This window comes from Macaca mulatta, chromosome 13 (assembly GCF_049350105.2).
Source record: "Macaca mulatta isolate MMU2019108-1 chromosome 13, T2T-MMU8v2.0, whole genome shotgun sequence".
In the NCBI taxonomy this organism is placed as follows: Eukaryota; Metazoa; Chordata; class Mammalia; order Primates; family Cercopithecidae; genus Macaca; species Macaca mulatta.
Genome location: NC_133418.1, coordinates 87339332 through 87364090, shown reverse-complemented (window position 1 = coordinate 87364090; position 24759 = coordinate 87339332). Strand labels below are relative to the sequence as shown.

At 39.7% G+C, this 24759-nt stretch overlaps 1 long non-coding RNA gene across 1 annotated transcript in view; it reads left to right on the top strand.

Annotated features, from left to right (window-relative positions):
* Window positions 1-24759, top strand: part of LOC144333609 (uncharacterized) — a 46847-nt gene that overhangs the window by 21436 nt on the left and 652 nt on the right. The window contains exon 3 of the long non-coding RNA XR_013402496.1: window positions 24338-24454. This is a non-coding gene — a long non-coding RNA (uncharacterized LOC144333609). The remainder of the gene's footprint in view (window positions 1-24337; window positions 24455-24759) is intronic.

The window sequence follows — 24759 nt, the reverse complement described above, 5'->3', positions numbered from 1 at the left end:
TCTTCACTCAGGGGTACTGTTGATGATGTGTGGTTCTGCTCAGGGATCTGTGCTTGGGCCCCCAGACTGCAGCACTAGCGTTCAGACTCTCCAGGTGCATAGCAGGAAGCACACACTCAACTTAGATGAGGCCTTAATACCTCTGCTGTGCTCTGTGTGAGCCCCACCACCAGATCTTACATGGACAGCACCTCTCCCCTCAGTCTCTACCCAGATCTGTTTTCAGGAACCACCCTGTAGTAGCTTCCTGAAGCTTCCTCACCCCTACAAACCAGCCATATTCCCTTTGTCTTCCCTTTTCTAGGGCAATTCCATGTCTGCCCTCTGCCTCCAGCAAAGAAATGGATAGAGGTAGTCTCCAGGGCAGAACTGAGTCCAAGGAGCCCTGAAAAGTGAAGAACGGCTATCTCTCTAGAAGGAGGAAGGGAAAATTGTCCTTTTATTCATCTACAGACAAAAACGAATTAAGGCAGACATTAATGACTCAATAAAATATCCCATCCCCATACAATATTGTATATGACCCTAGGAAGGTCTCCTTGGAGACCTCAGGACTCCAGGTTGTAAGCACCTGACCTAAAGGAAAGGAAGACAGAAAGCTGTCACCTATCCTACCTGTACCAGCCAGTGACCAGGATGCTCGACTTTAGAATTAAAATGTTTCTCCCTGATCTAGAATCTCTCTATCTTACGTCCGTGGTTTCCCCCTCATCTGATACCGAAGCTGTTTTAGTTGAAAGAGAAAGTGAGGCAAGACTAATAGAACCTTTGGTTTTACCAAAGTACCTAATTAACAAGCAAGGACGTGATGTTGGTACCATTTTTTTTTTAAACATTGTTGGCATCATGTTGCCTTTATGACAACACTTGTTGAATCTGTTAAAAACGATGTCATTCAGAGACTTTCCTCGTGAGTTGGTGACAGGCCTTGGGAGAAGTATTTTGGCCAGGTGATACCAGTGGTAAACATTCCCAGCAGTCAGATGGTGGCCAGAGACCATCAGATTCTCATGAGTAGGAAACATGTATTATTTATCTTTATATATCTAGCAAATAGCAGAATCCCTAATATCATTACTATTACATAATAATACTAACATTATTAATAAATAAGTGTTAGGTGGACCTAATTCTTATCAAGCAAATTTTATTTGCTGGTTAGCATGAAGGATTATGTTTAAAAAAACTTTATAAATATCTCCTTTTGGAATAGGAAGATATCTTTATATTTGCACTTACTGTATACTTCACCATCTTGAATATAATAAGGCCACATCTCTTTAAATATTTAAATTAAAGGGACTCTGAGTCCTATCCCACTATTGCACAAACATTGTTCATTACCAGAGTGCTTCCTCCTATACAAGAACCCTAAACATTTAATCCAGCTACAAGGCAGTTGCTCCAATCTTGTGATTTTATTAGAGTGGGAACCGAGAAACTTCTCTTTGAGACTAGAGGACTCAGTTTGGGGGACCAGATATTTCAGAAGTATCCACCATGTGACTGTTGCTGCCACCATGGCTGGAGGCCTGTTATTGCAGTGGAAACCAGGCAGCATGAGGGATGCCTTTGACCAGCTGCTGTCATGGCACGGTGTTCCCACCTGACTTACTCTTCTTGCTCCTAACTCCTTGCCAGGATAAGAACTTAGATACACCCTCTTGGGCTGGAGGACCCCATAACCACCACTAGAAAATAGTTATCCCGTGTCAAAATTGCCTCATGTGCTCACAATGGTGCAGCTATTTAAATTCATCCGTGTCTTAGTCTGTTTGGGCTGCTACAACAAAATACCACAGATTGGGTAATTTATAAACAACAGAAGTTTATTTATCACATTTCTGGAGGCTGGGGTGTCCAAGATTAAGGTGCTGGCAGGTTCAGTGTCTGGTGAGGGCCCATTCCTCATATAGATGGAGTCATCTCACTGAGTCCTCACATGGCAAAAGGGGAAAGCCTTCCTCAGTCCTCTTTATAAGGGCACTAATCCCATTCATTAGGACTCCACCCTCATGACCTAGTCACCTCCCAAAGGCCTGCCTTTTAATGCCAACACATTGGGAATTAGATTTCAACTCATGAATTTTAGAGGGACATAAACATTCAGACCATGCAACCCATGTGCCCACTTACCACAGCTAAGCCCCTGTGCCAGGGAGCTGGGTCAGACGTGGTACAGCATTGTGCTTGGACTTAGCTGGGCCTCTGCATTGCTCATCTCCATGGGGCACCGTGCAGAGAGAACACATGCTGACTGACATCTCTCTGGAATTTCCTATGCCTATCTTCACCTATCTAATTTTTTCATCCATTTCCAGTGCCAATGCCATACTCAAACTGCGAGTATTATATAATAAATAATGCTAAGATAGCCCTTTGTTCTATGATACTTTATGTTTACATAGTACTGACATGTCTATCATCTTATTTGATCATCTCTTCCTCACACTAGCCTTCTGATGTATGGGGATCAGTGTTTATATTCAACCCCATCTTATAAGGAGGAAAGTGAGAGTAGACCAGGTTAACTAACTTGTCCAAGTCTTGTAAGTGGCAGGCCTGGATTTTGAACTTAAGTCTTTGTGACTGCTATACTCATTCAAGGAGTTTTAAAAGATTTTGGTGTCAGAACCTTCCTTTAAGGTAAAATTGAAAGCATAATCCCATATATTGAACAGACAAATATGGAGCTGTTATCATTGGAGAAGAAGTATGGGATCCCTTCCCTCCCTAGCAACCCCATGTAATATGGTTTGGCTCTGTGTTCCCACCCAAATCTCATCTTGTAGCTCCCATAATTCCCACGTGTTGTGGGAGGGACCCAGTGGGAGATAACTGAATCATGAGCGTGGATCTTTCCCGTGCTATCCTCATGGTAGTGAATAAGTTTCACAAGATCTGATGGTTTAAAATAAATGAGAGTTTCCCTGCACAAGCTCTGTCTCTCTTTGCCTGCTGCCATCCACGTAAGATGTGACTTGCTCCTCCTTGCCTTCCACCATGATTGTGAGGCCTCCCCAGCCATGTGGAACTGTAAGTCCAATAAACATCTTTTTTTTTTTTTTTTTTTTTGTGAATTTCCCGGTCTCGGGTAGGTCTTTATTAGCAGTGTGAAAATGGACTAGCGACATAGTTGCTAAAAGCCATTCCAAGTCCATCCGAAAGTCTATGATTCTTAACTAATTTCATGTGTGCAACTGATGTTGTATTTTATTACCTCAATTTTACAGAAAAGAAAATTGTAATTTGGAGGTGTTAAAATGCCTTTGTTTACTTTCCATCTTCATCTGCCTGGGTTGGTATTTAAAAACGAAACTCAGCCTTGGCATGACAGGAGGGAGGAAGGGAATGTGTTCCCATTTGGTTTGTACATTTGTGACTCTTTTCATAATGTGAAGTTAGTTCACACTAGGCAGGTGAAACAAGTCTTCACACATTCTCCTTTGCCTTTCTTATGCCTGTGATGTTGAGGTTTTAGTGGAAGTCACTCTTCAGCAAGTGGAAGCAATGCCTGCTATAAAACAGTTTTTATTCATTTGGTCACCAGAAAAGAAGAATACTGTGCTAATATTCCAGTGGAAACTTACAAAATATTAAATGATAACCTGTTGGCTGCAGAGAGAAATCTTGTTGGTCTCAGTATCACGTTTATGATTAAGGAGGATTCTTTAGGATTTTATAGAAAAAATATTTAAACTAAAGTCTATTTTTAAATATCTGATTCTAATTTTTATAAAATAGAAATTTGTTCATTGCTCATGCTCTTCAAACATTTGGACCATGTAAGAAAGGGGTCATAATACTGGTCAAGTGTCCTGCCATCAACTGAAGCACAATCAGAGATTAAGCCTGAATTCCTCCATGACCATCTCCATTTAATTGTGCTGTGGCATCCACTTAAATAGTCACATTGATGGAAAATCTTTAACATCATGCAAATGAAATGTTACTTTGAAGAAAATTCCTGACATTTGTTTCATTTGGTTTGCTAGTGTCATTTCTCTTGAAAGACTTACTCATTTACACTACACCTTTTCAAAATGGATCAAGTGGTTCAAACAGCGAAAAACAAACTGTTAACAAAGACTGAAAAAATCAAACCCATGCAAATGAATCAGTAACACATATGGTAGCCAAGAGGGCAAAACCAACGATTGTAATTAAACATTTATTTTTGTCCCAGGATTTCTGGTATCCGGGGCAAAAATGGTGGCATAAGAAGTGACAAAATTCTTATCTACTTGTATAAAGCATGCCAGTCCTTCAGGAAGGATAGCCTTTTTCTAGTCATAAATTGAAAAAGGAATCTATGGTATTGGTGAGACTCAGGCTGATACTGGTCCTCTAAACAAAATTTTAAAATGTTTAAATGAGATTAAATACATTTTAGAAGTTCATGTTTTCTGTGTTAATCAGAACAGACTGAGTCTTGCTGTGGTAACAGATCTTCAAATCTCAGTGGCTCAACCCAGGAAATTTTTATTTGTTGCTTACATCATAGTGTGATGGGGGTAACATGGCTTTCCTGGGTCATTCTCATTTGAATAGAAGCTCGGGGATCTGTTCTCCTTCTACCTTGTAACTAATTCTGCCAACTGGTAATCCTTCCTTTCCAGGATACAGATAAGGGAGAGAGAGGATGAGGGGGTGGGGAGGATTGCACGACACACTTTAGAGACCAGGCCTGGAAGAGAGACGTATTATTTCTACTCACATACTGTTGGCCAGAATGCAATCACATCCCCCTAATATTGTCTGCAAGGGCAATGGGAATATATGATATTCCTCCGTTCCTGGAAGGAAGAAATGGGATGAATGGGCATCTGGGCAACTTCTACCTCGTCTAGTATTCACCTTAGAGCATTCCCTCCTCTCATCTTTAACTCTGTTTCAAAACACTTTAGTCCCTGAGGGTTCCCTGGGACAAGGAATTATGTCCACCAATTATACAAATATAAAGTATTATTATATTAATATAATTTATAACAAAAATATATTTCTTTGTACCAATCAACTAAATACTAAATATTGGGGCAATTTTTTTTTATTATTCTACTTTAAGTTCTAGGGTACATGTGCACAATATGCAGGTTTGTTACATATGTATATATGAGCCATGTTGGTGTACTGCACCCATTAACTCGTCATTTACATTAGGTATATCTCCTAATGCTATCCCTCCCCACCCCCTCCCCCAACAATAGGCCTCGGTGTGTGATGTTCCCCTTCCTGTGTCCAAGTGATCTAATTGTTCAATTCCCACCTATGAGTGAGAACATGCGGTGTTTGGTTTTCTGTTCTTGCGATAGTTTGCTGAGAAAGATGGTTTCCAGCTGCATCCATGTCCCTACAAAGGACACGAACTCATCTTTTTTTATGGCTGCATAGTATTCCATGGTATATATGTGTGGGGCTATTTTTGAGCATGTTTCTGTAAATGATGAACCTTTATGCAGTTAAGATGAGAAAATATATATGTGTATGTATATATATAAATATACATATATAGAGTCAATAAAATGAAATGACTCTGTTCTCTCTTCGTCATCATCTGGAGCAGCCCTGATTTTAATTGATTCTATATTAGAGGGCCCGAGTAAGATTCTTTCGTATAAGAATTCCCCTTCTGAAAAAAAGGTTTGAGAAGCATTGGATTCACAGAGCATGCCCCCTTGGCTCAGGGGAAAGTACCCTCAAGGATCAGAACCATATTCCTCTAAAGCCGGCAGCTAAACAGGATATTTTCACAAAATCTAAAGAGGGAGTGTCGTGGACCTCAGGGAGGAGCAAACCTATTACAGAAAAGGGAGTGTTTTCATCACATCTGTATTATTCTTGGTTTGAGCCCTGAGTCAGCACCAACTGAAGCTTCAGTTGACCTGAAACACTGTGTCGGCGGAGTTTTGGAAAATTAATCAGCTTACGTTCAAGAACACTTACATCCCCACACGTTCATTTTACAACGTTTCACACCCATACATTTGGCTCTGAGGTCTGCTTCATTCAGATACATATTGGAAAGGCCTGAATTCCTATCACAGCCAGGATTTTCTTCAGCTCCAGGGATTTGTTTGGTTTTGTGCCATTTTATCCCTAGTTTTATTCCTTCCATCTGAGTCAAATGTTTTATTACCCACTCTCGTTGTTCTTAAGGGGGGAAAAAAGAGAAAAGAAAAGAAGCTGCAAAACTACACCTCTCTTAAAACAGGAAAACGTTCTGGTTTGAATTTCCTGTCAGATTTTGGGCAGGTTAGTTGGCAACTGGTGATTTGGACACATTTCAGATTTCCGAGTACATTTCACAGAGAGCTTTATTGGCTCCCTCTGGACCCCCGTTAGAGAACAGCGAGATGCAGGGCTCAGCTTAATCACCACACTTTCATTAGCCAGCTGCTCTTCTGTGCGCATCACCAAGTGCGTGATCTTCATCATCACACGGCTTTTTACGCTATCTGTGAGCTTGGAAAAGGGACTCATCACCGTCAGAATTTTACAGTTGCGGGGAGACGGAACTTGCGGGGAAAGCCTGATTGTCAGATGCAGTCACTGCGATGTCAGCGACTAGCTTTCTGTTGTTGTCCTAAGAAGCTTTTTAAAGAGAAGATTTTTAGATATACAAAAAGGTTACAAAGACCGTGGAGAGAGTTTCTATATACCCGACTCCCAGTTTACCCTATTGTTAATATCTTACATCACTATGGTCCATTTTTCACTTTAATGAACCCATATTGACACATTATGATTATCTAAAGTTCATACTTTATCGGGAGTTCCTTAATTGTAACTAATGTTCTTCTCTGTTCCAGGACATCTGATCCTGGGCCCCGCATTACATTTAGTTCTGATATCTCCTTTCCTTAGTCTCTTCTGCCACTGTATTTTTGCTTTGGAGTGTGTGCGTGCACATGTGTGTGTTTGTACTAGCTTGTGAGGTAATATGCAGGTCTTGGCCTACCAAATGGAAAGCCAGTGGTATACAGCAAATTATAGTTAACCACTCTTTAGGTTGGTAGCAATAATTGAAAAGAGAGTATTAAGGAATACGCTAAATATTATAAGTATTTCGTATGCTAGTTTGTTACAATTAAAAAATGGAGAGGAGACAGTTATATTTACAGAAAACTAAACAGCAAATAGAAGGTGTCCTAGAGATGCGGAGAATTCAGGCCTAAATACCATTCAGATCTATAGAGACCTACAGGGTTTCCAAAGCAGGCACTAATGTGTTTCTTCTAGTGATTGTTCATTTCTTTCAGGAATGTTGTTTGTCTTTTGTGACTCATAGCAGCCACTTTTACTGATTTTTTTTTTTGAAATGTCAGATGTGGCGAACTGCCTGGGCTAAAAAGAGTTTGGTACGTAGATTTGGGCTTCATTGGCTGTTTCCCATGGGAAAGTTAGTTGATTAGATTACAGATGAAAGACTGTTCCAGTCAGCTGTTCAGGCCATACACAGATGGAAGGAATCGGGGAAGGCAGGGCGTACACATTTGCCATGATACTCAGCCCAGATAATTTAATATTAATTTCCCCCCTTTGTTGGTGAAGGGTTGGGAGTGATAAGGTCGAAGGTGATAAGAAATCTTAAAATATTTGTTGGTGCCGATGGTGTAACCTCTAATTTAACAAAGTACTGCACATAGGGTGTCCTTGTAAGCTTTGGGAAAATTATAGAAGAGAAGGAAAGGGAGAGAGAGAAGAGAGAAGCAAAAAGAGAAGAGAGAGTGAGAAGAAAGGGAGAGAGAGAGAGAGGATTAAATGTTTCTGGCATGCTGAGAATGAAATCTCTATGGGGTAGACAACATTTGATAGAGATAACCCATCTTTTATGTTTCAAGTCAAAGTGAACAGAGTCCATACACTTAGCAGGTGTCAGAAGACAGGATTTAGGTCTGTGTTTTTAATTTTAAAAATTAATTTCCTCACCTTAGAATCCAATGGTGGAAGGAATTTTCAAAAACTTTACATCTTTCTGCTTGCCTCCAAGCAGGCAACTCAGTCATACCCAGCTGTTCCTTTTTGCTCACTGTCTTCTTGATTTCCTAGGTCTTTTTCATTTTAGCAATTAAAATGACACGATCACTTGGATAGATTAGTTGAAAAAATTAAAACAGGACAATGGTCATTCTAAATTGTGCAATTGCTTGATTAAACATTAATTGAATAGTTTGTGGCTAATTCAGTTCATTCATATTTATTGTCCCTGACTTTCTTCCCTGCCAACTTTTGACTATCTTATTGATTTATGAAAGTAGAGAGGGAAAAAGAACAAAACAGGTGCATCCATTCTACTGTTTGCTAAGTGATCTGGTAACTTTGGGGTAGGCAATGGAATTGAAAAGGTAGAATGATACATTTGTATTCATTCTTTCTCAAAATCATGAGGAGAAGATTATTTCTAATTTGGGGATATCTGCCACCTCTTCCCCCAACTGATAATAAACACACATGTGCACGTGTGCGTGCACACACACACACACACACTCCTCAAATCTTCAGGTGGAACAGACCTTGCCCTAGTATCTCCGCACCTCTTTGGCTTTTCATATTTACTTTCAGTTTATAAAGACACATGTGCTGTTTCCAATCTGCTTAGGGTTGGTGTTTCTGTTGGGAAAGCAAATGGCAAAAGGACCACATGACTGCCAAGGGTAAACACTGCTGAAGGCCACAGCTGCTGCTTAAGGGGGAAGGCGTGGGCTGGCTGGAAAGTTAAGGCAACATGAGGAGGAGAGGTTAGAGATGGGGTGAGAGAAGAAAGACCTGCCCCTTCCCACCTGCCTCTGCTCAGTTCCTTCAGGAAGCAGACACCAAGATGGAATTAGGAATGCAAAACGTTGACTAGGGGGCGATGCCTGTGAAGGATAAAGGGAGAGGGAGCAGGAACAGGTGGGACAAGGTTCAGACCATGATGCAAGTTTCACATCTGTAAAGAGAGAGCAGGAAGGAAGAAGAATCAGGCAGATAGAGTTTCAGCCTGCAGGGCAACTCTGAGAAAGTCTTGGCTAGGCTGATAGGGACATCCAAAGCAACAGTTTCCCAGTAGAGCAGGCATGCCCACCTCTACCTAGCAGACCCCTACCTCTGTCCCCTCTCCCCATGGTCAGTCATTGGCTTGGAGCAGCTCTGGAGAAGTGTGGCCCTAGTATGGATGCTATGATGGACCCCACAGCTGTGACAGCTGTAGGCTGGCAGGTAACCACACTTCTTACTAAAGATTCTCTTTTTAAAAGTTGTTTATATTTTTAAATTTATTTTTATTGTTCATGTTTAAGGTATACAACATGATATTTTGATACACATATACACACTGAAATGATCACTACAGTCGAGCAGATTCTCTCTTAAAGGGAGATCTCAGCAGTACCTCCTCATGGATGCCACACCCATGAGTCTTATTATAATAGTAATGACACGTAAAAAAGGCAAGAGAGGGCAGCATGCCTGGTCACATTGCTACCATTTACCCTCACATCATAGATGATCACAAGAGGCACAAAACTGAGTTATAGTTTCCCTTTAGCTCTTAAAATCCTAAGGCACCTTGCAAAAGTTAGCCTGACCCAGTTTAGTTTCTTCTAGCTGCCACATGTGGTCCAAAAATCATCTAGAATGATTTGCAGCATGCTGACTCAACTTGTCAGGGCCGGAAGCCCCTTGGCAGACACGAAAACTATCTCATCTCTCAGATCTGTGTGGAAAGGGAAATTGATTCACTGTTTTCATTCCTTTTTCTTTTTCTGAGGTTGCTTCTAAGTGCTGGAGGGTGTTGGCTTTTCTATGACTCAGAAATATAAATCTTTTCCTAAGGTAAAAGATTAATTCTCAGAATGGAGGAAAATTAATCTTTCCTAGTTGTATACTTTAAATGTGAGAATTGGTTACATAGGGGCAGTTGATCCAGAATGTTATGGTGAGGGAGGGAGATAGGAGCATGATTAAACTATAAACCAAAAGGGGGTTTCTAAATACCACTCCGCAGGTAAATTCAGCTTTGGAAAGAGCTTTTCAAAATCATGAGGCTATAATAGTTCAATTTAGCCTATCACAAAAATCATCTGCTTATTTACTTTGACCAACACATTCATATCCCCTCCTTGTTTTCTGCCTCTCTGAGTCCAGAGAATGAAATTATCTTCATGTGAGCAATAAATTGGAGACTGACAAGTCGAAGACACAAAGGGACACGAAATTCCACCTGTGGATTAACAATTGGCCTCTCCCAGAGTTTCAACTTTTCCAGATGCAAATTCCAGAGTGGGATGAGATATTCCACAGTCGACATCTGGGACAATAGCACTTGTAGACACTGAGGGAATAAACATTATGTAGTTGATGCAATCCGGTCTATTTCATTTCAGTAAGGAAGGTGGCCAAGCTTCCATGGTGAAGGGATGGTGAAAGTGGGTGTTGTGAAGATTGAAAACTGTTCAGTTTTGCTGAGGACAAATTCTGTGTTTTAGATTTCCTGCTGTCCCACTAAGCTTTCCTGAGCCTCCTGGGCTCAGGGGCAGGGCAGAAAGCCTGTCAACAGAAAAGGAGACAGGATTTGCTAAATGTATTTCAAATCCATTGCTTCACTTCTCATAAGCTATTTTCTACCCCTATTTTTTTTTTTAAGATCAACATACGGTCATGCAGGGAATTTGTTCCAAGGCCCCAGAGGATACCAAAATCCTGGGATGCTCAAATCCCTGGTAGAAAATGGCATAATATTTGTATACAACCTATGTACATCCTCCCATATATTTAAAATCATCTCTAGATTACTAATAATACCTAATACCATGTAAATGCTATGTAAATAGTTGTTATACTATTTTTTTTATTTCTGTTTTTTATTGTCCTTTTCCCCAAAAAATATTTCTATGAACAGTTGATTGAACCGGCAGATGGGGAACCACTGATACTGAGGGCCCTGGGTATATCGTCCTATCCTTTGTTTGCCACTGATTCATTCTTTTGGTTTTTTTTTTTTTTTTTTTTTTTTTTTTTTTTTGAGAAAGAATCTTGCTCTGTTACCCAGGCTGGAGTAGAGTGGTGAAATCATAGCTCATTGCAGCCTTGACCTCCTGGGCTCAAGTGATTCTCCCACCTCATCCTCCTGAATAGCTAGGACTATAGCTACATACCTGGCTAATTAAAAACAATTTTTTTTTGTAGAGATGGGATCTTGCTATGTTGCCCAGACTAGTACAAAAACTCCTGGCCTTGAGCGATCCTTCTGCCTCAGTCTCCCACAATGCTAGGATTACAGGTGTGAGCCACAGTGTCTGAACTGATTTCATTCTTAATGATTGCATGGTGGATATCATGGCTTACAATGATTTTCCTTTTTTTAAAGTAGTGGAGCTCTTGCTTCTTGGAAATATAAAATATAGAAAAGTGAAGATGGAGAGTCTGAAGCTCTGTCTTTCCAGTTTCTCCTTTAGGCATCTCCACAGAGCCCCAAGACTTTATGGGACATAGCTTAAAAGTTACTGTTAAAGTGAAAAAAGGTGTTGAGTGTGAGTTTAGGCCTAGAACATAGAGTCTAGTTCTGGTCCTACTATTATTTAGTTTTTGTAACCTTGTGTAAATAACAATAGCAATAACAGTAGTAATATAGTATCCTGTAAATGCTTATGGTTATAAGAAAGGTTGTTATAATTAGTAACTAGATATGAGGTCACAGATATGGTTTGGTGACTCACGAGCTAAGTGAGCCTGAGCAAGTCATTTATAAGGGAGTTACTTTTTTGATTGTGACATGAGAAGGTTGGACTTGCTTCCTCCCAATCCATTCTCTACTCTCTATCCAGAGTGATCTTTCTGAAATGTAAATCTGATCTATGTCACTCCTTTGCATCCACCTGTTCGTTGGCTCTGCATGATATCTAGGATAAAGCCACTCTCTTTAGCATGACATATGGTCATCCTTGCTCACCTTTCTTGTCGGGCATTTTCTTTACTCTTTCCCTGCCCCCACCATACACACAGTATGCTCGGATGCACACTCACTGAATAATGTGAAGCTGCTGTATATGGTACGCTCTCTCTCACCTCTACATCTTTGCTCATGCTGTTCCTTATAACTGAACAGACTTTTTCCTCCCCGTTTTCTTTTCACCTATCTATTTCTTTCTCATTCGAACTGGATGTCACTCTCCAGAATGCTTCCTTTGATCCCCCAAACTGAGTTAAATGCTTCCTGTATGATTCCCTTTAGCCTGTACGTTATGTTGCATTAATAATTCCTGTCCTGTACTGGTTTGCCCCAGTTGGCTCTAAGAAACTAGAAACCGTGCCTTAGTCATTGCCATACCCTGAGGCCTTAATGCAGGCCCCCCTGTAATGGATTCAAATATTTGTTAAATGAATTAAAGATTATTTGATTCTTCTCTGAACCTCAGCTTCCTCATTCCTTATATGAAACTAATATGTATCTCCAAGATTGTGATGAGGATTACAGGCACAGGATATGAGAAAAAACTTGCTGACAGAAATCACTGTACCTGTGTAAGATAGGAGGGGAGGGCCTGCCTACTTTTTGGTCTACAGTTTCCTCTATACAAGGGTTTGGTGAACTGTGACCCACAGACCAGATCCAGACCACCTCCTGTTTTTGTGCCACCCATGAGTTAAGAATGGCTTTTAGATTTTTAGGTAGTTGGATACAATCAAAAGTACAAATGCAAATGGTATGAAATTCAAATTTCAGTGGCCATAGTTTTATTGAGAAATGATTAGTCATGCTCATGGTTTTGGTTATGGCCACTTTCGTATTACAATGGCAGAGTTGAGTACCTGTGGCAGGCTTTCTTACTCTAAACCAAAACTTCTTCTCTCCCCTCACTGTTCAACCCCTGCTTCGGGCCTTGGTTCTGCTTTGATTTCTAAGCTTTAGGAACACTTGATAATTCCTCATGCACCTAGAAAGAACCAGTAACTTCTTATTTATGCTAAAACAACCATATGGGTATATACACAGAACATAGGATACTTCTGCAAAGATATTTTGTATTTGGGCATGTATAATATGATGAATTTAGGAACAAAATTACTGGGTTCTCCTGCAAATGATCTCATTATGCAGGTTATTTGTTAAAGTAAGGGCTCCTTATGGCTTTCTCTGATGAATATCTGAGAGTGAAATTTGTTCAGATGGGTATGAATTTTTTCTCTGCATAAGGCTTTTTATTTCTTTTTTAAAAAAATAATTAATGGAAAGAAACTAAAAACAAAAGCAGCTGCCATTTTTAAAACGAGGTGTTGAAAGCATTAACGTTAGAATAGATTCAGTTACACAGTTGGAAGTGAAGAAAGAGAGAGAAAGAGAGAGAGGGAGTGAGAGAGAGAGAAGCTAAGAAGTGCAATGGTTATCTAATGGGCCAGCTAGAAATACTGTTAGAAAGCTGTGCAGACAATACCTCAGGGATCAGCATGGCTCTGTAAGGGAGAGGCCCAAGGACATTTTTGTGGTAGTTTAATTGCTTCCTGCAGAATCCCTGTAACTGTTTGGCATCTGAACCTCTCCTGTTCTGTTTTCGCACTCTGTGTGGTAGAGCTGGGATTGTACGTGAATGAAAACTTAATACACCCTATCTACGCAGAGAAACATGGTGTCCCACCTCCCAGAATAGAACCCAATGACCACTTGGACCCTAAGCTGAATTCCTGAGCTTCTCTGAGGATATAGTAAACAAGTTGTCGGGATCCAGAGATTCACGGAGAGAAGCTTCAACACTGTGAAATACTGTTGACATCTTGGTTGCTCCATTTGGCACCAAATCACACTTTGAGAGAGAACAATGATTTTGACAATGTTATAGACTGGTCTAACCACAAAACCCACCAACTCCTCCCCTCTCTGCCTTCTAAAATTGCTCCAACAGGATATAAAACCCTAACAAATGTAATATTCTAAAATGATGGAAAACCAAACACTAAGGTCAGAGGGGATGGTATAAAGCACATATGTGAGCTTTCAGTCTGACCAAGTTCGTAACACATGTTGTGTGTATAAATTCACAATTTGAACCTATAAACTGAAGTTATGCTACTCTGAGTTGGTTTTGGAAAAATTACATATACTTACATGTATCTGCTACAAAGTATTTAATTTTTTAACTCTTTAGTTTGAGTGTTTTTCTTTGATTTTGAGGGTATGCTTAACCCACCTTGAATATTTCTAGTATTCCCCCACCTTTTTTTTCCTTTTTGCAATGCTTTAAAAAATAAGTTTACATTATATCGACTGGAAACATGTGCTTCAATTTCATCTGCCTTGGTACTTCTCCTTACATAGAACATAGTAAATTTTTGGTGCCAATAAACATTTACCTTTTAGGGAAAGGGACTAGATTTATGGTGCAGAATCCCATTAACCTATATTGAAACAAAGAATCTGGGAAATGCTTCTTATGTAGTGTATCTGTTCAGTGGAAGAATTTCTTTGTTTTATGTGTCCAATTACAATTTAGTTCATAATAAAATGATATTTTTCTAGACATCAGCTTTCCAGAATCCATTGTTTTCTTTGTGCTAATGTAAACTAAGTAGCATGTAGTTGACTGATTATTAACCAGCAATTTTCAGATATTGCTTCTTTTCCCTCCTAAATGAATCCCTATCTAAACTAGAAATGGGCAACAATTTTTCTATTGAAACCCAGAAAACCATAGAGGAAATATCAAATAAGAACACCCCCCTCTGAAAAATCAAGACAGTAAAGAAGAAAACTAGAAACTAGTTTATCAATACATTTTTTAATGTAAACACCACAGAAATGTACAGAAAATAGCAAACATCCATATTTTCAGTTCCCAATATTAAATATTTATCTTGATATATTCTTATGCTTAAAAAAATACTAGGCTGGGTGCAGTAGCTTACTTCTGTAATCCCAGTGTTTTGGAAGGCTGAAGCAGGAGGATTGCTTAAAGGCCAGGGGTTCTAGACTAGCCTGGGCAACACAACAAGACCCCATATCTGCAAAATAATCTATTATTTTTGTAGAAATATGTGCTTATTATAACAAATTCAAAAGACAAAAAAAATCACTCAATGCTACTGCTCAGAAAAAATTCACTGTTATCATGAGAGGAACATCATTTTAGAGTCCATCTTTTTATGCATATATACTGTTTGACTCCTCCAAACCTGAAGTAGAAATTTGGTCCCTGGTGTTGGAGGTGGTGCTTAATGGGAGGTGTTTGGGTCTTGGGGGCAGATCCCTCATAAATAGTGCCCTTCCTGGGAGGGAGTGAGAGAGTTCTCAGTCTGTTAGTTCCTATAAGAGCTGGTTGTTTAAAAGAGCCTGGCTCCTGCCCCCAAGGTCTCTTGCTTCCTCCCTCACCATGTCATCTCTGCAAAATTACAATGGTTCCCCTTCACCTTCCACCATGAGTGGAAACAGCCTGAGTCCTTTACTAGAAGCAGATGCTGGTGCCATTCTTCTTGTATAGTTTGTAGAACCCGGAGCTAAATAAACCTCTGTTCTTTAAAAATTACCCCATGTCTTTATATAAAGGTACATATATATAAAGGTATTCCTTTATAGCAACACAAAACATTCTAACGTATAATGCACACACATGCACACACACACAGGTTATTTAGAAATATCTTTATTAAGATGGAGACATTACAGAAGACACTTTAATGCAAAAAGTATAATTTTACTTAAATTTAATAGAAGCAGAAACAGAGAATTGTTGAACTCTAAATAAATATTTCCTTAGAATACACAAGATTGGCCAGGTACAGTGACTCATGTAATCCCAGCACTTTGGGAGGCCAAGGCAGGTGGATCACGAGGTCAGGAGATCAAGAGCAATCTGGCCAACATAGTAAAACCCCATCTCTATTAAAAATACAAAGAAATTAGCCGGGGGTGGTGGCATGAGCCTGTAGTTCTAGCTACTTGGGAAGCTGAGGCAGGAGAATCACTTGAACCTGCGAGGCAGAGGTTGCTGTGAGCCGAGATCGTGCCACTGCACTCCAGCCTGGGTGACAGAGCGATACTCAGTCTCAAAGAAAGAAAAGAAAAGAATAGACAAGATCTATTATTTCCTAAAAGTTTTCTTTCAGATTAAAAAAGAAATTTAAAAAACAATAATAATTCTTCAGCTACATATTTCTTTTTTTTTTTTTTTTTTGAGACGGAGTCTCGCTCTGTCACCCAGGCTAGAGTGCAGTGGCTGGATCTCAGCTCACTGCAAGCTCTGCCTCCCGGGTTTACGCCATTCTCCTGCCTCAGCCTCCCGAGTAGCTGGGACTACAGGCGCCCGCCACCTCGCCCGGCTAGTTTTTTGTATTTTTTTAGTAGAGACGGGGTTTCACCGTGTTAGCCAGGATGGTCTCGATCTCCTGACCCCATGATCCGCCCGTCTCGGCCTCCCAAAGTGCTGGGATTACAGGCTTGAGCCACCGCGCCTGGCCTTCAGCTACATATTTCAATCCTAGCATTCTCAAACTTTCTCCCACTGCTTCCCAAATTTTGGTAATATTTTTATATTGTCTAAAAATGTAACTTTTAGGTTTTTTCTGTAATCATAATTCTCTTAGTTTGATTAGTTTAGTATTTAGCTCAATATATAAATGGATTTAATGCCTATCAGTTTTTTAAAACTTGGATGATTTTATTTCTGTGTTCTTTATTTTGATTCATATTTTAATATTTTTTCCCCAAGAGACGCTTATGAATGTTGTATTTCCTGAATTCTGTCATGTTTGAGAAAGTCTGCCTACTGTTCTCCTCTAGTCAAATGCATTCTGGATGGGTAGGACGTTCTTGGATCACACCTTCTTTGCTTCAGAGCATTGTGAGCATTACTCCTTTGTCTTTGGCATTTACTGTCATTATGAGGAAGTCTGATTTTTTTCCCAGTGTACATGATTTTCTTTTCTGGCTTATTACTTGAAGAATTATTTCTTTATCTTTGAATTTTAATAATGTAACTTGGCTATGCTCAGTGTAGAGTGTTCTGTATCAAACTTTTCTGGAAAATACAGGAAAAAACAACTGCAAATGCAGGCATTATTTTTTATTTATTTATTTTTTGATTTTGCTCTGTCGTCAGGCTGGAGTGCAGTGGCAGGATCTTGGTCCACTGCCACCTCTGCCTCCTGGGTTCAAGCAATTCGCCTGCTGCAGTCTCCTGAGTAGCTGGGACTACAGGCATAACGCCACCATGCCCAGCTAATTTTTGTATTTTTAGTAGAGATAGGGTTTCACCATGTTGGCCAGGATAGTCTCAATCTCTTGACCTCGTGATCTGCCTGCCTCGGCCTCCCAAAGTGCTGGGATTACAAGTGTGAGCTACCGTGCCTGGACTTAAGTATTATTTTTAACTCTTTGCTTCAGGAATGGTCTCTTGCACTATGTGTTTGCCTTTTTTTTTCTGTTTATTTGTTGGGTTTGTTACCTTGATGGCACCAATTATCCTTGTTTTAGATCACATTTTTCTCTATACCATATCTATTACATCGTTCCTAAATGCTTTGATTTCTTTTTAAATGTTATTCACCATGATTAGTTCAAGTCTTTCTGCTATGTTGGTAATTGTATATACAGCAATAGCCACTGTGTTTCATATTGTTTCTAAAATATTTATTACTTTTATATGAGGTTGTTTAGGACCCCCATTGCTTCCTCAGGTATGCAACAACTTTTTACATCTTGGTAGGTTGTTGTTATCATAGGGCCTTTGAGTCTTTTTGTTGGTTTGTTTGTTTTTGCTATTTTAATTCTATTTTTAAAAATACTTTAAGTTGTAGGGAACATGTGCATGACATGCAGGTATGATATATAGGTATACATGTGCCATGTTGGTTTGCTGCACCTGTCAACTTGTTATTTACATCAGGTATGTCTCCTAATGCTATCCCTCCCCCAGCCCCCGACCTCCAACAGGCCCCAGTGTGTGTGATGTTCCCTGCCCTGTGTCCAAGTGTTCTCATTGTTCAATTCCCACCTATGAGTGAGAACATGCGGTGTTTGGTTTTCTGTCTTTGGGATAGTTTGCTGAGAATGATGGTTTTCAGCTTCATCTATGTCCTTGCAAAGGACATGAACTCATCCTTTTTATGGCTGCATAATATTCCATGGTGTATATGTGCCACATTTTCTTAATCCAGTCTATCATTGATGGACATTTGGATTGGTTCCAAGTCTTTCCTATTGTGAATAGTGCCACAATAAACATACGTGTGCATGTGTCTTTATAGTACCATGATTTATAATCCTCTAGGTATATACCCAGTAATGAGATTGCTGGGTCAAATGGTATTACTAGTTCTAAATACTTGGGGAATCACCACACTGTCTTCCACAATGGTTGAACTAATTTACATTCCCACCAACAGTGTAAAAGCATTCCTATTTCTCCACATCCTCTCCAGCATCTGTTGTTTCCTGACTTTTTAATGATTGCCATTCTTACTGGCATAAGATGGTATTTCACTGTAGTTTTGATTTGCATTTCTCTGATGACCAGTAATGATGAGCATTTTTTTTCACGTGTCTGTCTGTTGGCTGCATAAATGTCTTCTTTTGAGAAGTGTCTGTTCACATCCTTTGCCCACTTTTATGGGGTTGTTTGTTTTTTTCTTGTAAATTTGTTTGAGTCCTTTGTAGATTCTGGATATTAGCCCTTTGTCAGATAGGTAGATTGCAAAAATTTTCTCCCATTCTGTAGGTTGCCTGTTCACTCTGATGGTAGTTTCTTTTGCCATGCAGAAGCTCTTTAGTTTAATTAGATCCCATTTCTCAATTTTGGGTTTTGTTGCCATTGCTAGTTTGGGGAAGTTCTCCTGGATAATATCCTGCAGAGTGTTTTCCAAGTTGGTTCCATTCTCCCCATCACTTTCAGGTACACTAGTCAGATGTAGATTTGGTCTTTTCACATAGTCCCGTATTTCTTGGAGGCTTTGTTCATTTCTTTTCACTCTTTTTTCTCTAAATTTTTTTTCTCGCTTCATTTCATTCATTTGATCTTCAATCACTGATACTCTTTCTTCTAGTTGATCGAATCGGCTACTGAAGCTTGTGCATTCGTCATGTAGTTCTTGTGCCATGGTTTTCAGCTCCATCAGGTCATTTCAGGACTTCTCTGCAGTGGTTATTCTAGTTAGCCATTCGTTTAATCTTTTTTCAAGGTTTTTAGCTTCTTTGTGCTGGGTTCGAACTTCCTCCTTTAGCTCGGAAAAGTTTGATTGTCTGAAGCCTTCTTCTCTCAACTTGTCAAAGTCATTCTCCATCCAGCTTTGTTCCATTGCTGGTGAGGAGCTGTGTTCCTTTGGACGGGGAGAGGTACTCTGATTTTCATAATTTTCAGCTTTTCTGCTCTGTTTTCCCCCCTACCTTTGTGGTTGTATCTACCTTTGGTCTCTGATGATCATGAGGTACAGATGGGGTTTTGGTGTGGATGTCCTTTCTGTTTGTTGGTTTTCCTTCTAACAGTCAGGACCCTCAGCTGCAAGTCTGTTGGAGTTTGCTGGAGGTCCACTCCAGACCCTGTTTGCCTGGGTATCACCAGTGGAGGCTGCAAAACAGCAAATATTGCAGGACAGCAAATATTGCTACCTGATCATTCCTCTGGAATGTGCATCCCAGAGGGGCACCCACCTATATGAGGTATCTGTTGGCCCCTACTGGGAAGTGTCTCCCAGTTAGGCTACACAAGAGTCAGGGACCCACTTGAGGAGGCAGTCTATCCATTCTCAGAGCTCAAACTCCATGTTGGGAGAACCACTACTCTCTTCAAAGCTGTCAAACAGGCATGTTTACGTCTGTACAAGTTGTCTGCTGCCTTTTGTCCAGCTATGCCCTGACCACAGAGGTGGAGTCTATAGAGGTAGTAGGCCTTGCTGAGATGCGGTGGGCTCTGCCCAGTTCGAGCTTCCTGGCTGCTTTGCTTACCTACTTGAGCCTCAGCAATGGCAGATGCCCCTCTCCCAGCCAGGCTGCCATCTCGCAGTTCAATCTCAGACTGCTGCGCTAGCAATGAGCAAGGCTCCATGGGTGTGGGACCCTCCGAGGCAGGCATGGAAGAGAATCTCCTTGTCTACCAGTTGTTAAGACCTTGGAAAAAGTGCAGTATTTGGGTGAGAGTGTCCCATTTTTCCAGGTACTTTCTGTTATGGCTTCCCTTGGCTAGGAAAGGGAAATCCCCTGACCCCTTGCGCTTCCCTGGTGAGGCAATGCCCCACCCTGCTTCAGCTTGCCCTCCATGGGCTGCACCCACTGTCCAACCAGTCCCAATGAGATGAACCAGGTACCTCAGTTGGATATGCAGAAACCACCCGTCTTCTGCATCGATCACGCTGGAAGCTGCAGATCAGAGCTGTTCCTGTTTGGCCATCTTGGAACCGGTCTGAGTCTGTTTTAGCAAGATCAAGTACTTTGTAAATTATTCTATAGTGCAGAGCAGTTTTCCTTTGGGAAAGAACTTATTTAGTTCTTTGTCCTTCCTTTCCTCTCTTTCTTCCTTATCATATAAAAGTTATATAATTGCCTGCCATCTCATTTTTTTTTTTTTTAAGTTTGGGTGGTTCTGTCTAGGCATTCTATTTGCTCTGATGTGCAGAGGGTTATTTCTTATTTTTTAAAACATTATCTATGACGATTTTGTTTGCTCCTCAGAGCTTTAGGTTGGTGCCTGAGTATCCTTGTGTTCTACCCATTCTGTTATAAACCAAGAGAATAGCAACAGAGGGAGAAAGCTCAGCTGGGTTAGGTTATTTACAGTCTTTGTTAAAGAATTGAGCCCTGCTCATTTTCTGGAACTTTATTGATGGTCCTGTGTCAAGACTTACTGGAGGGATATTTTCCTTTCTTGTGGAAATGTAGACTTGGCTCCTTAGACTGTACAGCTGTGGAGCTTTCTTTTCTGTAGGGTGAGTCCCTATTTCATTCTCTTCCCCCCCCCCCGGATCTTCTCCCCCAATTTCTCATTTGGAAAGGAAAAAAGACAGTGACTCAGTTAACTTCTTTTGAGGTTTGAGTTCATCAATTCAGAAGTACAACTTCTGGGGGTTTGGGCACAAGTAAAAGCAAAGCAGGGCACCCTCTCTGTTTCATTTCACAGTCTTCAGTATCTTTCCCTATTTACCAGTTTTTGGAGTTTATGCATTAAGCACCCCCCCTTTTCTTGTTTTGTGGCTACTAGTGACTTCTCCTTTAGGTTTTAGGTTTTATAATTTTTAAAAATTCCCGTCTCTTCCATTTTGTTAGATACTGGAAAGGGAAATACTTTGACTCAGTTTTAATCTGCAATCTTAAAGTGAAGGCAGGATATGCCCACAATTATATTCAAGAAATATAACAGATAATTTAATTGTAAATTCCATATCATAACCAGTTAAAAGGGAGGGAGTTGGAAGGAGAAATATGATGAGAATTTGAAAGACTATAATAAAAAAATCAAGAGAATAAAAGAATAACAGAGAAGAGAGTGAAATAATTTAAAAAGAGGAAAATTCAGTTGGTTCTGATGATGCTTTGGTGGGTAATATTATCTTTTTAGACTGAGGGCATTGGTGTTGGTAATGCATTATCACTATGCTTTGAAAATCTGTTAGGCTTTTCAACTTTTGAAAAACGATCCTTCCTGTTCTGGGAAATAGTTTGGTTGTTTTTATTCTAAAACTTTAAAGTTTATGTTTGAAATAAAGTCTTATTTTTCTATGTAACCTTGAAATCTTAACAGACGTTTGAAGCAATGACTTGGATTTTAAAATTTATTTTGTAATCTGAGATTCATTGACCAATGTGCCAACTATTCTGAAAGTTCCTGCTCTCCTGTATCATAGACTGTAGCATTAGAGAATACTAAGAAAGCGGTGAACAGCTAAACATTGGGAGGGAGGAAATGGTTAGGATAGTAATGGAATCAGAATCAGGGAGAGAAGTGGGACCAGATACTGGGTACAGGCAAAAGGTGGGGTTCGGGACCCAGATGGCTTGAAAATATCTACTAAGGGGTTTTATGGAAACTGCACCAAGAAGAAAGTCAAATGTCTAGGTAAAAGTCAGCGGTCAGTAGAGCCACAGAGTACAGGAAAAATGTGGACTGGAAATTCGTGCCTATTAAGAAGGAGTGAAACCTGAGATGGCTTGTAACTTCTGTCAACTTTATTCTATCTTAACTATGGGAAGTATCAACTGTGAGATAGAGAACTTGCAATAATAAGATATGATACTTCTGGCTGTGTGGATAGAGACAGAGAAACAGAGAGGGAAAGAGAGAGAAAGAGAATACACATCTTATTCCTTTGATGTCACCAAACTGTCTGACATATTTCCCTTCTCTGACATGGTAGGTGTGTCTCAAGATTACATTCATTTTGAATCAGCATTTATGAATATTTGATTTTTAAAATTTTGTTTTTGAATGTAGTGTTTGAGATTGAATTTAAGGCTATATTGTGGTAAAACTTACAAACAACCAATAAACTTTACTCATTTAAAAAATGCAATTTGATGAGTTTTGACAAACGTGTATTCCTGTAAAAACAACATAATCAAGATGCCATATGTTGCCATCAAGACATGGAACATTTCTACCTGCTTTGTAACTTATTTATTTTTCTACATCCTTCTCAATGTATTTTTTTTTAACTATTCCTAATATTGTGGTAACAAGATATGCCTGGGATTTGGAAAAAATGGAAAAACATGTTTGGCAATTTAAACATATTAATCACAGTTTTTTTCATGTTTGTGCCTGATAACTCTAATATCTCAATTAGTTTTGTCTTTTTCCCTCTGGTTTTTCAGACACTAGTCTGATCTTATGGTTTGCTTTGTAAGTTTTGATTGAGTCCAGACATTATATATGAAAAAATAAAGTGACAAGTTGAAAGTGGAGGCTCACAATAAGGTTTCCTTCCTCCAGTGAGGGTTTAGAACAGAAAGTGATCAACTTAATCCAGTTTGGCACCATTCTGATTTGAAGCAAGGTTTTGGTCTTACTAAGGGCCAATCTATTTCTAGTTTCACCTTTATTCCTAAGGTAAAGCCCTTTCTTTTCTGAAAGCCTGGGTTTATTGGTTTACCCAGGATCTTCCATCCTGGTGAGCTCTGAAGTTCTATTATTTGTCTCCCCATTCTTTTGAAATTCTGAAAGTGCTATTTATCTTCTCAATGTCTCTACCAATGCTTATAAAATGACAAATGCCTTGGGTGAAAAGCATCACTGATTGTCTGGTTCACCTCAACATTCTTCTCTTGTTTTTAAAATATTGGCCCTTCAAGTCCTGGCTGCCTTGGTAGCTCTCTGATTACTTCAAATACACACACACACACACACACGCACACACACACACACACACACACACATATATTCTTGAGCTGTTTTCCTATTTTGTATTTTCTTAATATGTGCTTCATTATTTCATTATCAATCCAGTTATCCAAACTAGGAATCTGGGTGTCATCTTTCATTCCTCCCTCATTGTCTGTATACAAGTAATCACCAAATTCTATTTTACCATCAAAATATTCCTCTAATCTCTCCCCTCCCCTATATCTCTACTACTAGGTTACTAATTCAATTTGGAACTCAAAATTTACTTTCTTTGAGAAAAAATTTTCTAAACAATTGGTAAATTCTCAGGCAAGCCTACAAAAGTCATTACCTATTTGAAATGCTATCACAGCATTAGCCATAAACTCTCCCAACTCCAAGTTTTAAGGCTCTTGATCTCTGAGTCTCATATCTTTTCTAAATCTAGAACTCTAAGATCCAGCCCAAACATAAATACCATGAGCCAGTTGGATGAATGAATAAAGGGAAAGAAAGGGATAGGAACTTAATGTAAACACCGGTAATATGAAGGAAAATCTGGCTGAGGAAGGGCAAAATAAAGCATGAGCACTCTAGCCTTCAGAAAGTGTTCTTGGCTAGGGTTTTCAGATAAAATACATGTAACATTTGGGACATACTTATAATAAAAATTATTCATTATTTATATGAAATGCAAATTTAACTGGGCATTCTTAATTCTGTTTGCTAGATCTGTCAATCTTATGCTAAGCTGAAAAAGCAGGATTAAGAAACTAAAGTGTGTAGAGAGTATATAGATAAGAATATAGATATAGATAGATAGTTGGCAAGTGAAGAATTTTTTTAATGCAGGAGCTTTATAGACTAATATGGTGCACAGATATGACCAAAACTGGGTCTTCAGTTGCCACATTATAATTTTGAATGTATGGGGGCATCTTGGCATTTCTAAGAAACAATGCTGCAGGTGACATCAGCAAGATGGGAGAATGGCCGTAGTCAATGGATGAGTAGTCAACCTTCATCCCTCCCACAGAAACACTAATTTTGCCAACCACTCACAGGTAAGAGAACCTTTGTGGGAGCTCAGAAGTTCAGCAGAGAGATCATAGCACCTTGTTTGGAGCAAAAAATAAAAAATAAATGAATAAATAAATCCAAGAATAGATGCATTAAAGAAGGTAAGAACAGTTTTACTTTACCTGTGTCACCCCTCCCCCAGTGTGGCACAGCTCAGTGCCAAGGGAGACCACTTCAGCCTGATTTCTTCCACAGGGGAAAGTGAGAACAGTGAGTGCCCAATTTCCTCAGCTGTAGGATGCTGTAGAAGAGACCCACTTCTGCCTCACCCAGGTCAGAACCCTGAGGGAATCAGTATGGTAGAATAATCTGGGGTAGCTAGGAGCAGGGAAAAGGGGCAGAACTCACAGCAACCTAGGTATGGAATTCAGCAAAGAGCCACAGTTTCTATTAACTACCTCCCAAA